The sequence below is a fragment of the Pleurodeles waltl genome, chromosome 6, assembly GCF_031143425.1.
Source record: "Pleurodeles waltl isolate 20211129_DDA chromosome 6, aPleWal1.hap1.20221129, whole genome shotgun sequence".
Classification (NCBI taxonomy): domain Eukaryota; kingdom Metazoa; phylum Chordata; class Amphibia; order Caudata; family Salamandridae; genus Pleurodeles; species Pleurodeles waltl.
In genome coordinates, this window is record NC_090445.1 from 1,161,260,891 (window position 1) to 1,161,275,623 (window position 14,733).

Consider the following 14,733-nt stretch of genomic DNA (forward strand, 5'->3'; position numbering starts at 1 on the left):
TGGAGGGGGCTTTGTGCCCAGAGTGCTTCATCCTGCCAAAGACTGAGGTAGTGGATGCCTTTCTCCACTGGTTCTGGAGAGGGCTTTGTTCCCAGAGTGCTTCATCCTGCCAAGGACTGAGGTAGTGGATGCCTTTCTCCACTGGTTCTGGAGAGGGCTTTGTTCCCAGAGTGCTTCATCCTGCCAAGGACTGAGGTAGTGGATGCCTATTTCCACTGGTTTTGGAGGGGGCTTTGTGCCCAGAGTGCTTCATCCTGGCAAGGACTGAGGTAGTGGATGTATTTCTCCACTGGTTCTGGAGGGGGCCTTGTGCCCAGAGTGCTTCATCCTGGCAAGGACTGAGGTAGTGGATGTGAATCTCCACTGGTTCTGGAGGGGGCTTTGTGCCCAGAGTGCTTCATCCTGCCAAGGACTGAGGTAGTGGATGCCTTTCTCCACAGGTTCTGGAGGGGGCTTGGTGCCCAGAGTGCTTCATCCTGCCAAGGACTGAGGTAGTCAATGTGAATTTCCACTGGTTCTGGAGGGGGCTTGGTGCCCAGAGTGCTTCATCCTGCCAAGGACTGAGGTGGTGGAGGTGAATCTCCACTGGTTCTGGAGGGGGCTTTGTGCCCAGAGTGCTTCATCCTGCCAAGGACTGAGGTAGTGGATGTGAATCTCCGCTGACGGTGGTGCAACATGCAAGCTGCCCAGGCCCCTGGAACTGACCACCAGCCTCGTACGAATGACCACTGGGGATGGCAGCCATGTCTGCGATGGTGCCACTGGCTCAGGATGTTGCGGGGCCGCTGGCGGTGCTGGCGGCAGGGTCAGTAGCGGCGGTGCTTGCGGCGGGCTCTGTGACATAGGTGCAGGACGCAGTCATTGTCGCGGCGGTGCTGGTGGCGGGCTCACTGACTGCGGTGCTGGTGGCGGGCTCACTGACTGCAGTGCTGGTGGCGGGCTCACTGACTGCAGTGCTTGCGGCGGTGTCAGTAGCGGCGGTGCTGGTGGAGGGCTCACTGACTGCGGTGCTGGCAGCGGTGTCAGTAGCGGCGGTGCTGATGGCGGGCTCACTGACTCCGGTGCTGGTGAAGGGCACAGTGTCTGTGGTACTGGTGAAGGGCTCAGTGTCTGGGGTGCTGGTGAAGGGCTCAGTGTCTGGGATGCTGGTGGCAGTGCAGGTGGCGGTGCCGTTGGCGGTCTTGTCCGCCGTGCAGGTTGGCGTCGACGTGGACTTGCCTTTCATTTTCAGGCCCTTCCCCACCTTGCATGCTGGTGCAGCTGTCTTGCCACTTTCAACTTTTGTCTTGCCTGAGCCGTTGGTGGCAGGTTTTTTCGCCTTTTCCCTCTGGGATGTGGGCAACTTTTTCTGTTTTGGAGGTGGCAGAATGTCCTTGCCCTCGCTCCTTGGGACACTGGCAGCCCTGTTGCTTGGCGCACTCCAAAATCCCGCTATTACTGGCACCACTGTGCCCGGTGATGTGGTGGCTGAGGTGCTGGGTTGGGACCTGGAAAGGCAGGCCCTAGGGAAAGGACGGGGGAGGTGTAGGTAAGAGGTCAAAATTTGATAGTAAAAGCTTCTTAGTCACACTGGGACAGGTAGATGGAGGGGGTTTGGGAGTGGAGGAAGAGGTAGTGGTTGTAGGAGGCGTTCGTTTGGTGACTTTGGGTGAAGGTGCATGAGATGCAGGCTGTTGTGAGGTGGATGGCTGTTGGGTAGGTGTGTGACTGCATTTGTGTACTTTGGGAGGAGGGCTCACAGACACACTGGTAGAGGACACAGGGGATGTGTGAATGGTAGTTGGGGTGGTGAGTGCACGTGAGCAGTGTGTGGTGATGGGCGTGCTGGTGATGGAGGGAGTGGCTGAGGATGTAGTGCATGCAGGTGTGAGTGGAGACGTGACAGGGAGGGAGGAGGGAGACGTGGAGGAGGGGGACACAGTGGAGGCAGTGGATGTTGGTATGTGTGCAGGGGTATGATGCTTGTGTGAGTGCCTGTGGGATGTGTGGTGCTTATGTTTGCCTGAGCCACCCTTGTGTGTTGAGGTATGTGCATGCTGGTCTGATGGTGTGCTTGGGATAGGCTGAGGTACTGGGGATTGGGTCTGGGTGGAGGAAGTTGGAGGGGGGAGGCTGGACACAGGGACAATGGCTGCCATCAGTGCTGAGGCCAGACCCTGAAATGCTCGCTGTTGGTCTGCCTGGCCAGAATGAGTGCCCTCCAGGTGTGCATTTGTTTGTTGCAACTGCCTCTACACCCTGGATGGCATTCAGAATGGTAGACTGCCCAACAGTGAGGGATCTCAGGAGGTCAATGGTCTCCTCACTGAGGGCAGCAGGGCTGACTGGGACAGGGCCTGAGGTGCCTGGGGCAAAGGAGATGCCCACCCTCCTGGGTGAGCGGCCACAGGACACACGCTGAGGGGCTGCTGGGAGGGCGGTGCACAAGGGAGCTCCCATCAGAGGAGGAGTCGGTGTCGCTGGTCTCTGCTCCTGTCCCTGCCGTGGAGCTCCCCTCACCCTCCATCCCACTGGCGACTTCAGACTCCAGGGCCATGTGGGATGCAGCTCCCTCCTGCTCCAGTGGCACTGCTCCTCCGCCTGATGATGTTAATGCACACAAGCACAGGGAGACCACAAAAAGAAGGGGGAAGAAAGAAGAAAGACATGTTCAGTGCATGCAATTCCACTACCGTTGGCGGACACTACAGACACAACAGCCCTCTGCACTACACCATGCACTTAGATTTCCCTAATTAATCACAGGGACATGGGGTACATGGCCTATGCCCGATTTCTGTACACATGGAAGTCACGGGAGCCTGACTAGGTGTAGATGGCTCTTACTACTGTTGGGGCTGGGGTGCCACTTAGCCTGCCTCACAAAGGGTCCTTGTCTAGAAAGCTCGCCCTAGCTTAGGGGAACCCACTGCCCACCTCCCCCAACCAGACGCCACCTAATGCGCGCGGAGTCAGATGGATGTGACGGTACTCACCCCCTTGTGGCTGCTGTTATGCCCTCAAGCGCCCATCCAACTCCAGATACGCCACCGCCAGGATCCGGAACATTATGGGGGTCATGGTGCGAAGGGCACCCCTCCCACGTTGGGAGGCCATCCCCAGCTGGGCCTCCGCCGTCTTCTTGCTCCAGCGGCGAATGTCCTCCCATCTTTTCCAGCAGTGGGTGCTCCGTCTGTGGTGGACCACCAGGGTCCGGACGTCCTTGGCAATGGCACGCCAAATATCCTTCTTCTGGTGGTCGCTCACCTAGAGGAATAGTACAGGGGAAAATGAAAAACTTTAACCTTCCGGACCATCACAGTCATTGTCCCATGTTCCCACCCTTGCCCTGACGCACATACACTCACCGTCCGCTCATGCAGGCCTCACCCCCGTACAGCATGCTCACAGTGTACTCACCTGTTTGTCTGGAGGACCGTAGAGTAGCGTGTACTGGGGAAGGACCCCATCCACTAGTTTTTCCAACTCCTCCGCTGTGAAGGCAGGGGCCCTTTCCCCAGACACACGAGCCATTGTCGCTTCCAGACTGAGGTCACAGCAGCACTTGCAGTGTAGGTCCTCTCCTGTCGAAGGTCAGGTATCAAGTGAGTGAACAGACAGAAAATAGCGGTCACGTCCGCGGTGGTGCGTACCGTCACCGCCGGGGTACATCGTCATTGGCTCCTGGGACTCATAGGGCCCAATGTTAACCAATGCAGGATTGCGCCGCGGTCTTTGACCGCCTACCACGACAGTGTACAACGCCAGCGCAGTTACCTCATATCCCCTTGTCCCACATTACAGGTCAGGCAGGCGCCATTGTAGGGGGCCACATGGCTTTATTTTTAAATGTGTCACACATACCTAGGCCTTGCATACACACAGAGACAGGCACATAGCGGATTGACAAATGTGTGCAATAAATTCTTTTTTCACTACCTCAGTAATGGCTGACTCTGTGCTCGCTGTTCTCATCCATAGGGCACATCCGCTGGGGCAAGTGAGGAGATGGCGGCATTCTCCGGTGTACAGACCGCTGGTGGACCTGTCGACAATGGAAGAGAGACATGTAATAATCACCTACAGACTTGATCGTGCCACAATCCAGGAACTGTGTGCCCAGTTGGAGCCAGACCTGATGTCACCTATCCGCCATCCCACAGGAATACCCCCTCTAGTGCAGGTCCTGTCAGTACTCCATTTCCTGGCAAGTGAGTCTTTTCAAACTACAGTGGCCATTGCATCAGGGATGTTCCAGCCTATGGCCCTCATTCTGACCCTGGCGGTCCTAAACCGCCAGGGCCGCGGGCAACGGAAGCACCGTCAACAGGCTGGCGGTGCTTCGTTGCCCATTCTGACCGCAGCGGTAAAGCCGCGGTCAGAAAAGGGGTTCCGGCGGTTTCCCGCCGGAATACCCCTGGCAGGGCTGAACCTCCATGGCAGCGCTGCAAGCAGTTTTTGACCGCCAGGAACAGGATGGCGGGAACGGGTGCCGTGGGGATTTCTCTTCTGATCATGTGATGGGGGCTTGAGAGGCTTCAAAGGGAAGGAAAGGAATTTCCTTCCCTTTGAAGTCTCTCAGAGCATTTCAAAAGCCAGATTGTAAAGCAATCCGGCTTTTGAAATGCCCACTAGACTCCAAGGATTTCTTTATTATTTGTAATTGGCATAAGGAGAGCGACCCCTTGGGCAAGGGCTGCTCCCCAGCGGGGGCAATATTGTTCAAGGCCTATTGTTAGGCCGATCTGCCCCCGGGGGGGCAGAATCCACTAGGCGGCAGGGATAAAAAAAAAAAATTGTGTTTCTTTTGTTTTGTTTTAGTTGGGGAGCGACCCCTTATGCAAGGGTCGCTCCCTAGGGGGCAAAATATGTTTAGGCCATTTCTATGTGGCCAGTCTGCCCCCAAGGGGGGCAGAAACCACTAGACACCAGGGATTTTTTTTTTTACGCCAAATTCACAGAAGGGGAGCGACCCCTTAGGCAAGGGTCGCTCCCCGGAGGGCAAATTTATTTTAGGCCATTTCTGCCCCCCGGGGCAGAATCCACTAGGCGGCAGAGATATATATATATTTATTTGTGTTTCTTTTGTTTTTTTTTTGTTGGGGAGCGACCCCTTAGGTAAGGGTCGCTCCCTAGGGGACAAATTATATTTTTTATGAGGCCAGGCTGCCCCCAAGGGGGGCAGAAACCACTAGACACCAGGGAGTTTTCTTTTTTATGCCAAATTCACGGAAGGGGAGCGACCCCTTAGGCAAGGGTCGCTCCCCGGGGGGGCAATTTTATTTTAGGACATTTCTGCCCCCCCAGGGGCAGATTAGCCTATTGTTATTAGGCCGATCTGCCCCGGGGGGGCAGAAACCTCTGGGAGCCAGGGCTATTTTTTTGTGTTTTTTTGTTTGTTTGTTTTTTTAGAGATGGGGAACGACCCCTTAGGCAAGGGTCGCTCTCCTGGGGGGCAGATTGTATTTATACCATTTCTGCCCCCCTTGGGGGCAGATCGGTTGATTTTTGTTAGGTCAATCTGCCCCCAAGCAGGGCAGAAACCACTAGGCACCGGGGATCTTTTTTCATGCGCCAATGTCACGCAAGGGGAGTGACCCCTTAGGCAAGGGGCGCTCCCCGGGGTGTGAGGGGGAACATTTATTTTAGGCCATTTCTGTCCCCCCTGGGGGCAGATCGGCCTATTGTTACTAGGCCGATCTGCCCCCAGGGGGGGCAGAAGCCTCTAGGCGCCAGGGATACATTTTTTTGTTTGTTTTATTTTTTATAGGTGGGGAGCGACCCCTTAGCCAAGGGTCTCTCCCCTGGGGGGCACATTGTATTTAGACTATTTCTGCCCCCCTTGGAGGCAGATCGGCTGATCGGCTGATTTTTATTAGGTCAATCTGCCCCAAGGGGGGCAGAATCCTCTAGGCACCAGGGATAAATTTTTTGTTTTGTTTTGTTTTTTAGAGGTGGGGAGCGACCCCTAAGCCAAGGGTCACTCCCCGGGGGAGTGGGGGGAAAATTTATTTTAGGCCATTTCTGCCCCCCCGGGGGCAGATCGGCCTATTGTTATTAGGCCGATCTGCCCCCAGGTGTGGCAAAAACCTCTAGGCGCCTGGGATATATATTTTTTTTTTGAGGTGGGGAGCGACCCATTAGTCAAGGTTCGCTCCACTGGGGGGCAAATTGTATTTAGACAATTTCTGTACCCCTTGGGGGCAGATCGGCCAATTTTTGTTAGGCCAATCTGCCCCCATGGGAGCAGAAACCACTTAGGCACCAGGGATTGGTGTGTGTATGCGTGTGTTTTCTTTAGGGGGGCAGCCCCTTGGGTAAGGGTCGCTCCCCATGGGGGCACATTACTGTTGGCCATATCTGCCCCCCTTGGGGGCAGAGGGGCCTATTTTTGGAAGGCCCATCTGCCCCCAAGGGGGGCAGAAAGCCAACCAGAGGCCAGGAAAGTTTATTTTTTCAAAAATAAGAGGGTGGGGGTATGGCCATTCCCTGACCCCAAATAAATGGGGCCAACATTGTTCTTCTAGATGCCAGGGAATTTAAAAAAAAACAAAAAATATTGGGGTGGTGGCTATCAACCAGTATGGGCCTGGTTACGCCCCCACCTCAACTGAAGGGGGTAACAGTCTTTCAGCTCTCCCCCGCACTCTAAAACATCTTATCCCACAGAAAGCAAGAAGACATTTGATTATTTTGGGTTTTAGTTTTACATTTGGACCATGAGAGCTTGGCTAACCCTAAAAATCGTCCCACTTGGAGTGGTGAGGGCTGCATTTTATTGACTTTGGGACGCTGCCATTTAGAAAAATCCATAAGACCTTGACACATCTGAAAACTAAACATCTGGGTGATTCCAGGGTGGTGTGTTTCACATGCACTCAACACCATTTTTGTACCCACAATCCCCTGCAAACCTCCAACTTTGCTGGAAATCACACGTATTTCCCACGTTTTTGAGATGGAACCTTCCGGAATCTGCAGGAAACCACAAAATTCCTACCACCCAGCATTGTCTCATCTATACCGATAAACATTCTGCTGCACTTGTCAGCCTAAAAATGTTTTTTTGCAAACTGCCCTTTTGGACCCCCTTTGGTTTCCCCTCAAATCAACATGTTTTTGTCTCTTCCCTTTCACAAGCACTTGGCCCACCTACACAAATGAGGTATCATTTTTACCGGGAGGCTGAGGGGAACATTGGGTGGTATGAAATGTGTCCCACTGCGGTGATCCCACACAGAAATGTGGGAAAAATGTGATTCTTTAGCTAAATTTGAGGTTTGCTGAGGGTTCTGGGTAAAAAAACATGGGGGGATTCAAGCAAGTCATAACCTCACTGGACTCCCTCGTGTGTCTAGTTTTCAGAAATGTCTGGGATTGGTAGGTTTCCCTAGAAGGCTGCTGAGCCCAGGACCAAAAACGCAGGTGCCCCTGCAAAAACAGGTAGTTTTGTATTTGATAATTTTGATGTGTCCATATAGTGTTTTGGGGCATTTCCTTTTGCGGGCAGTAGGCCCACCCACAAAAGCGAGGCACCATTTTTATCGGGAGACTTGGGGGAACGCTGTGTAGAAGGAAATTTGTGGCTGCTCTCTGATTCCAGAAGTTTCTGTCACCGAAGGAGAGAGAGGAAAAGGTGTTTTTTTGGCTAAATTTTGAGGTTTGCAAAGGATTCTGGGTAACAGAACCTGGTCAGAGCCCCACAAGTCACCCCATCTTGGATTCCCCTACGTGTCTAGTTTTCAAAACTGCTCAGGTTTGTTAGGTTTCCATAGGTGCCGGCTGAGCTAGAGGCCAAAATCCACAGCTAGGCACTTTGCAAAAAACAGCTCTGATTTCTTTGTGAAAATGTGATGTGTCCACGTTGTGTTTTGGGGCTTTTCCTGTCGCAGGCGCTAGGCCTACCCCCACAAGTGAGGTACCACTCTTATCGGGAGACTTGGGGGAATGCTGGGTGGAAGGAAATTTGTGGCTCCTCTCAGATTCCAGAACTTTCAGACAACCGAAACGAGAGGAAAAAGTGTTTTTTTGGCCAGATTTTGAAGTTTGCAAAGGATTCTGGGTAACAGAACCTGGTTAGAGCCCCACAAGTCACCCCATCTTAGATTCCCCTAGGTGTCTAGTTTTCAAAAATGTGCTGGTTTGCTAGGTTATCCCAGATGCCGGCTGAGCTAGAGGCCAAAATCCACAAGTAGGCAGTTTGTAAAAAACACCTCTGTTTTCTGTGGAAAAATTTGATGTGTTCACGTTGTGTTTTGGGGCATTTCCTTTTGCGGACACTAGGCCTACCCCCACAAGTGAGGTACCATTTATGTGAACAAAAAGTTATGAGGACCTAAGCGCGAACTGCCCCAAATAGCCAAAAAAAGGCTCGGCACAGGAGGGGAAAAGGCATGGCAGCGAAGGGGTTAATGATCAAACCATCAAATCTAGGGTCAGTCAGTCATGCAGTGCAGATCTGCATATGAGTGAGTTCCAACATGGAATAGGTGCTGGGAATTCGCTAGCTCTTTCTATTGAAGCCTAGTCTACCTTTGCATCTACCTCACTGAGGGCCTCTTTTACAAGAAACTGATGCATAGGCTCCGATGCGTCAGTTTCCTTGTGCTGCCTTTGATTCCCTAACAATGCCATGGATGTGCTGTTTTAACAATACAGAGCTTCATGGCACAAGATTTCACAGATGCATCCAAAATTCTGACGCATCTGTGGTGCTAAACTGACGCATTGGTGGACTAACACCAAAAAAATGACACTACTCCAGCAATGTGAGGAAGGCTACCATAGGAAAAAGCACTGCATCTGTTTAACTCCTGCTCTGAACAGGTGTTAAAATTCTGATGCAGTGAAGTCGCAGAACGACACAGTGGAATGTTATAAATTTCACTGCGTCAGTTCTGCAAGTTACCAAAGGAATGCCTAGCTTGCATATATCCTACCTAGAGCAGGTATAATGTGGCACAAGGCTTTACAAACTGACACACTGGGCCCAATGCTTCAGTTTGTAAATATGAAGTAGTGTAAAGCATTGCTTAGTGCCACCGCTGCATAAAACAAGCATTTTCAATGCAATGGATCTCGCGTTTGCTCGAATTAGAACTATTAGCGTTGTAAATTCCTAACTCATCATCATCATCAATTTACTTTATTCGGTACAAAATCGACCATGAAAGACATCCAATAAATACAAAAATACAGATTTCACAGTCATTGAGTTAATAAAAACATTATTGGTACTGTCGCGCCGCTCTAATATGGTGTGCTTGTACTTCCTGTTGGTCGCTTCCTGTTTGTTGGTATTTAAGGGCTGTTATTCTTTCTCTCCTTGCGCTACAACACTTTCTGTTTGGATGGTGTCTTTGCTCCTACCTCCTTGTATTCCTGTGCAGGTTCACGTCGGTTCCAGTGTATTTTCCTGTATTTTGCTTCTGCTGTTACCTGTTCATTTTGTTCCTGTTGCAGGAAACTATCTTTTTGGAAGTTTTTTCCCCTTTTCAGGTTTTTTTTCCCTCTGGCACTACTTCTGAGGGACACAGCCTGCTCTTTGCGTACCCATTGCCTGCACCACCCTGGCTACCAGAAAGAGTCACCCCCTACCTGGGCCAAGGCCGAACATTCAAGAACAAGATCCACGCCACTCGTTCTGAGGACTCCAGGTGAAAGCAGCACGTAAGTCGTGACAGATTGCAGCGCACAATACTCCTGACGTCGTCTAACACCATGGATGATACAGTGGCGGCTGCTGCAGATCCTGATCAATCTCTTCTGGCAACTATTCAGCAACAGGCTCAGGAACTGCAACAATTACGCAAAGAGAATGCTGCTTTACGACAGGCTTTGGCTTTCCGCAGTGCAGATGTTCCGGTCTTCTCCACCTCTACTCCTCGTTTCTCCAGTAAACCAACTGAACTGCAAGAGTTCCTCAATGCATTAACTGTGTATTTCGCCTTCCGACCTACCCAATTCTCCCACGATAAGACAAAGGTGGGATATCTTATCAGTGCGTTATCTGGTCCTGCCTTGGCCTGGGCAACCCCGATGGTATCATCCAATGACCCAGTATTGTCGGACTATCCCGCCTTCGTGAATCGGTTTAAACAGATGTTTAGTCGTCCAGGATTGGAGGCCTCTGCGGAAGAAGCCTTATGTGACATCCAACAAGGCTCAGAAGATGTCCTCCAATTTATTACTCACTTTCGACAGCTAGCGGCTGAGACCACCTGGTTGGAACGAACTCTGGTGACTTTATTCCATAGAGGCCTTAAAGAGAAGATTAAAGATGAGTTAGTACACTCCACCCGACTTGAAGATCTTCGTGGTCTGATGGATCAAGCTCTTTCCATTGAATACCGTCTCCAAGAACGATGCATGGAGAAGAGAAAGAGTAGAGGATCTTCCCAGCCAAGCACTTCACGTGTTTTTATGCATCGTCCCGAGGAACCTGGTCCTCCCGCCAGAGACACAGAAGGTGAACCTATGCCTGTGGATACCACTCGAGGCCCACTTTCCGTTAGCAAGCGGGAAGACAGACGTAAGAAAGGACTGTGCCTGTATTGTGGTGCTGCCGGCCACATGCTTCGTACCTGCCCTGTTTGCCCTCAAAGGTCATCGGGAAACGCCACTTCCCGTCCTCTGTAAGAAGGGAGGGGACGGGATCATCTGCTATACCTTCCATCAGTTCATTCAAGGACAATGCCACAACTTTGTTTATGTTACCTGTGACGTTACAGTTACCGGACGGCCGTCAAGAAAGAACGATGGCTTTACTTGATTGTGGTGCTAGTGGCATATACATGGATAAGACTTGGGCCACGACTCAACAAATACCAACACAACCCAAAGAAATCCCAGAACAAGTGCACACAGTGGATGGGTCCTTAATATCCTCTGGTCCAGTTGATGCTACCACCCTGACACTAAGTTTACAATTTGGAAACCACCAAGAACACATCTCATTTGATCTCATATCATCCCCCAATCATACTATCATTTTAGGAATTCCATGGTTCATAAGACATAACCCTTATGTAAATTGGGAAACCCGGACCATTTCCTTGTCCTTACAGTTTTGTCATGAGAACTGCTTTGCTTCAGACACATATTGGTCACCCAAGAGGTTAATGCCTACTTAAATTGCTAAAGGATGTCCCATCAATACAGTCCAAGGAGTCCCCGATCACTATCTAGAATTTCAAGATGTGTTCCAAAAAGCATCCAGACCTGTGTTACCCCCACATCGAGATTACGATTGTGCTATTCCCTTGGAACCTAGAACTATCGTTCCCTTTGGGAGGATGTATTCACTCACGGAACCTGAAAGAAAAGTTCTAAAGGAGTATCTGGAAGAAAACTTACATAGCAGTATTATTGTACCATCGTCCTCTCCGGCAGGGGCTCCCCTCTTTTTTTTACCCAAGAAGACGAAGGATCTTCGTCCCTGCCTGGATTTTCGAGGTATAAATAAGATAATTATAAAAGACCGTCATCCTTTGCCCCTCTTCAAGGACATACTAGAGGCAGTCAGAGGGGCTCAACGATTTACCAAACTGGATCTTCGTGAAGCCTACCAACTTTCACGTATTAAAGAAGGAGACGAGTGGAAGACTGCTTTCTGAACTCCATTTGGTCATTATGAGTACAGAGTTATGCCTTTTGGTCTCACTAATGCCCCCTCCATTTTCCAAAGATTTATGGACCCTGTGTTCTCTGATCTCTTGAACCATACGTCGCCATCTACTTAGACGATATCCTTATTTATTCTAGACGTCCTGAACTTCATTCCTCTCATGTGAAACAAGTCCTCCAAAGACTCCGGGAACATCATCTGTCCTGTAAACCAGAAAAGTGTGAGTTTGACAAGACCAAAGTCAAATATTTGGGATATCACCTTAGTCCCACTGGAATAGCTATGGACCAGGAAAAGGTACAAGCCATCCTAGACTGTCCTTCTCCTTCCTCTATTAAGGAAACGCAATGTTTTCTACGATTGGCTAATTATTATCAGCAGTTTATCTTAGACTTTGCAGAAGAAACCAGCAACAACACGTAAACATTAAAAAAGGAGAATTTATAGAAAGGCTTTGTCTGGACAAGGGCGGCTGAAATAGCTTTTCAGAGTCTAAAAAAGGCCTTCACTCAAGCACTGATATTGAGACACCCAGATACCAACAATTTATTGTTGTTACTGATGCTTCTGAAAGAGCCATCACAGCTGCCTTACTCCAACAACAAGAAGATGACGGTCTTGAACATCCTGTTTTCTATTTGTCCCATGTACTCTCTGCGTCGGAACAACATTACTCAATACTAGAAAGGGAGTTATTAGCTCTGAAAACAGCCTGCCTAGAGTGGAGACAGTTTCTTATGGGTTCCAAAGAGCCCTTCGAGGTGACAACAGACCATCGTAATCTACAATGTTTACGTAATTTTTTATGCCAGAGCAGTCGTCAGGCTCGTTGGGCTTTTTTCTTCAGTCAGTAGGACTTTTATATCACCTATATTCCTGGATCCCAAAACATTCTGGCCAATGCTCTGTGTCGCCGTTATCCAGATTGTACTCCTACCCCATCACAGTATCTACTTGAGCCTAGTAAAATCATCGGAGTAGCTCAGTCTTTCCTGGATGAGGTACAACTGGAATATTCCAACCTGTCTGATCAAGAATTAGAGAAACAAACCCCCCTAATATGTAAACTGCAAGGGTATTATTATTATAAGAACCCGTTGTTCCTCCCTACTAATGGAGTAAGAGAAAAGGCACTGCAAATGTGCCATGATTTGCCGGTTGCTGGTCATAGAGGCATCAAGGCCACACAAAAACTACTCTTGCGATCTTTCTGGTGGCCTACCTGGAAATCGGATGTCGAAAGACTCGTTCAAGCTTGTCCCATATGTGCTCAAGTAAAGATTCCCCGTACCAGACCTGCAGTATTACTTCAACCATTACCTGTTCCACCGGGTCCCTGGCACACCATTTCTACTGATTTCATGTGTTCACTACCTCCATCAGCAGGAAACTGGGATATCATGGTCACCATAGATTCCTTTAGTAAGATGCCTCACTTCACTGCCCTGAAAAAATGACCTACTTCCCAAGAACAAAGTCAGATATTTATCCATCATATTTTCCATCTCCATGGACTCCCACACAGCATAGTATCTGACAGGGGATATCAGTATATCTCCCGGTTTTGGAAACATTTTTGTAGGACACTGAATATCAATATAGCACTATCATCGGGTTTCCATCCTCAAACCAATGGACAGACTGAGCGTCTCAACCAAGGATTGGAGCAGTACCGTCGCTGCTTTTGTAATTCTACCCAGAACAACTGGAACACTTACCTTCCTATCGCTGAATTCTCTTACAATAACACTGTCCATAGTGCCTCCAAGGTCACTCCTTTTTTCTGTTCTTATGGCTATCATCCTAACTCTTTTCCTACTACTCCTCAGTCTACCTCTTCTCTTCCTGCTGTTACTTCATTTTCTAGACGACTTTTACAGATCCATAGATTGATTTGATATAACTTGTTGAACACCAAGAGAGACATGAAGAGAATAGCAGACAAGAAACGTAGGGATGCCCCAGAATATCACCTTCAAGATAAAGGGGGTCATTCTAACTCTGACGGGCGGCGGAGGCCGCCCGCCAGAGTTCCCCCCTCCAGAACACTGCTCCGCGGTCAGAAGACCGCCGCGGTGATTCTGGGTTTCCCACTGGGCTGGCGGGCGACCGCCAAAAGGCCGCCCGCCAGCCCAGGGGGAAACACCCCTCCATGAGGATGCTGGCTCCGAATGGAGCCGGCGGAGTGGAGGATGTGCGACGGGTGCAGTTGCACCCGTCGCAAATTTCAGTGTCTGCTCAGCAGACACTGAAATTCTTTGTGGGGCCCTCTTACGGGGGCCCCACGACACCCCATACCGCCATCCTGTTCCTGGCGGGGAACCGCCAGGAACAGGATGGCGGTATGGGGTGTCAGAATCCACATGGCGGCGCAGCAAGCTGCGCCGCCATGGAGGATTCTGCAGGACAGCGGAAAACCGGCGGGAGACCGCCGGTTTTCCTGTTCTGACCACGGCCATACCGCCGCGGTCAGAATGTCCTGCGGAGCACCGCCAGCCTGTTGGCGGTGCTCCCGCCGACCCTGGCCCCGGCGGTCCGTGACCGCCGGGGTCAGAATCACCCCCAAAGTCTGGCTTTCTTCAAACTTTTTACCTTTATGCCTTTCTCAGAATAAGTTCACACCTCGTTACTACGGTCCTTTCCGTATCCTTCAGCTGATTAATCCTGTCCGTCTTCACTTGCCTCGTTCCTGGAAGATTCATCCGGTCTTTCATGTTTCCCAGCTCAAACCCTATGTACCTGATCCTTACTCTCATCAGATTCCTTGTCCTCCTCCTGTGTTAGTGGATGATGTACCTGAATATGAGGTACAAGAGATTTGTGACTCTCGTATCTTTCACAAACGTCTTGAGTATCTGATTCATTGGAAGGGTTACCCTCTCAGTGAATGCTCTTGGGAAGATGCATCTTCTGTTCATGCACCTCATCTGATTCGCAATTTTCACCGCTTGTTTCCGCACAAACCTGGACCTTCGGGGGGGGACCTACTGTCGCGCCGCTGCGCGCGGCACAAGCCAAACATTCGGCTCGGGCCGCGGCACGCAGTCCCAAGACACGCCGCATCCCCAGCCTGCTCTGCACCTTCCGAGGCCCCAAATTGGGCATGGGGCCTCGTTCTTCTTTAGCGC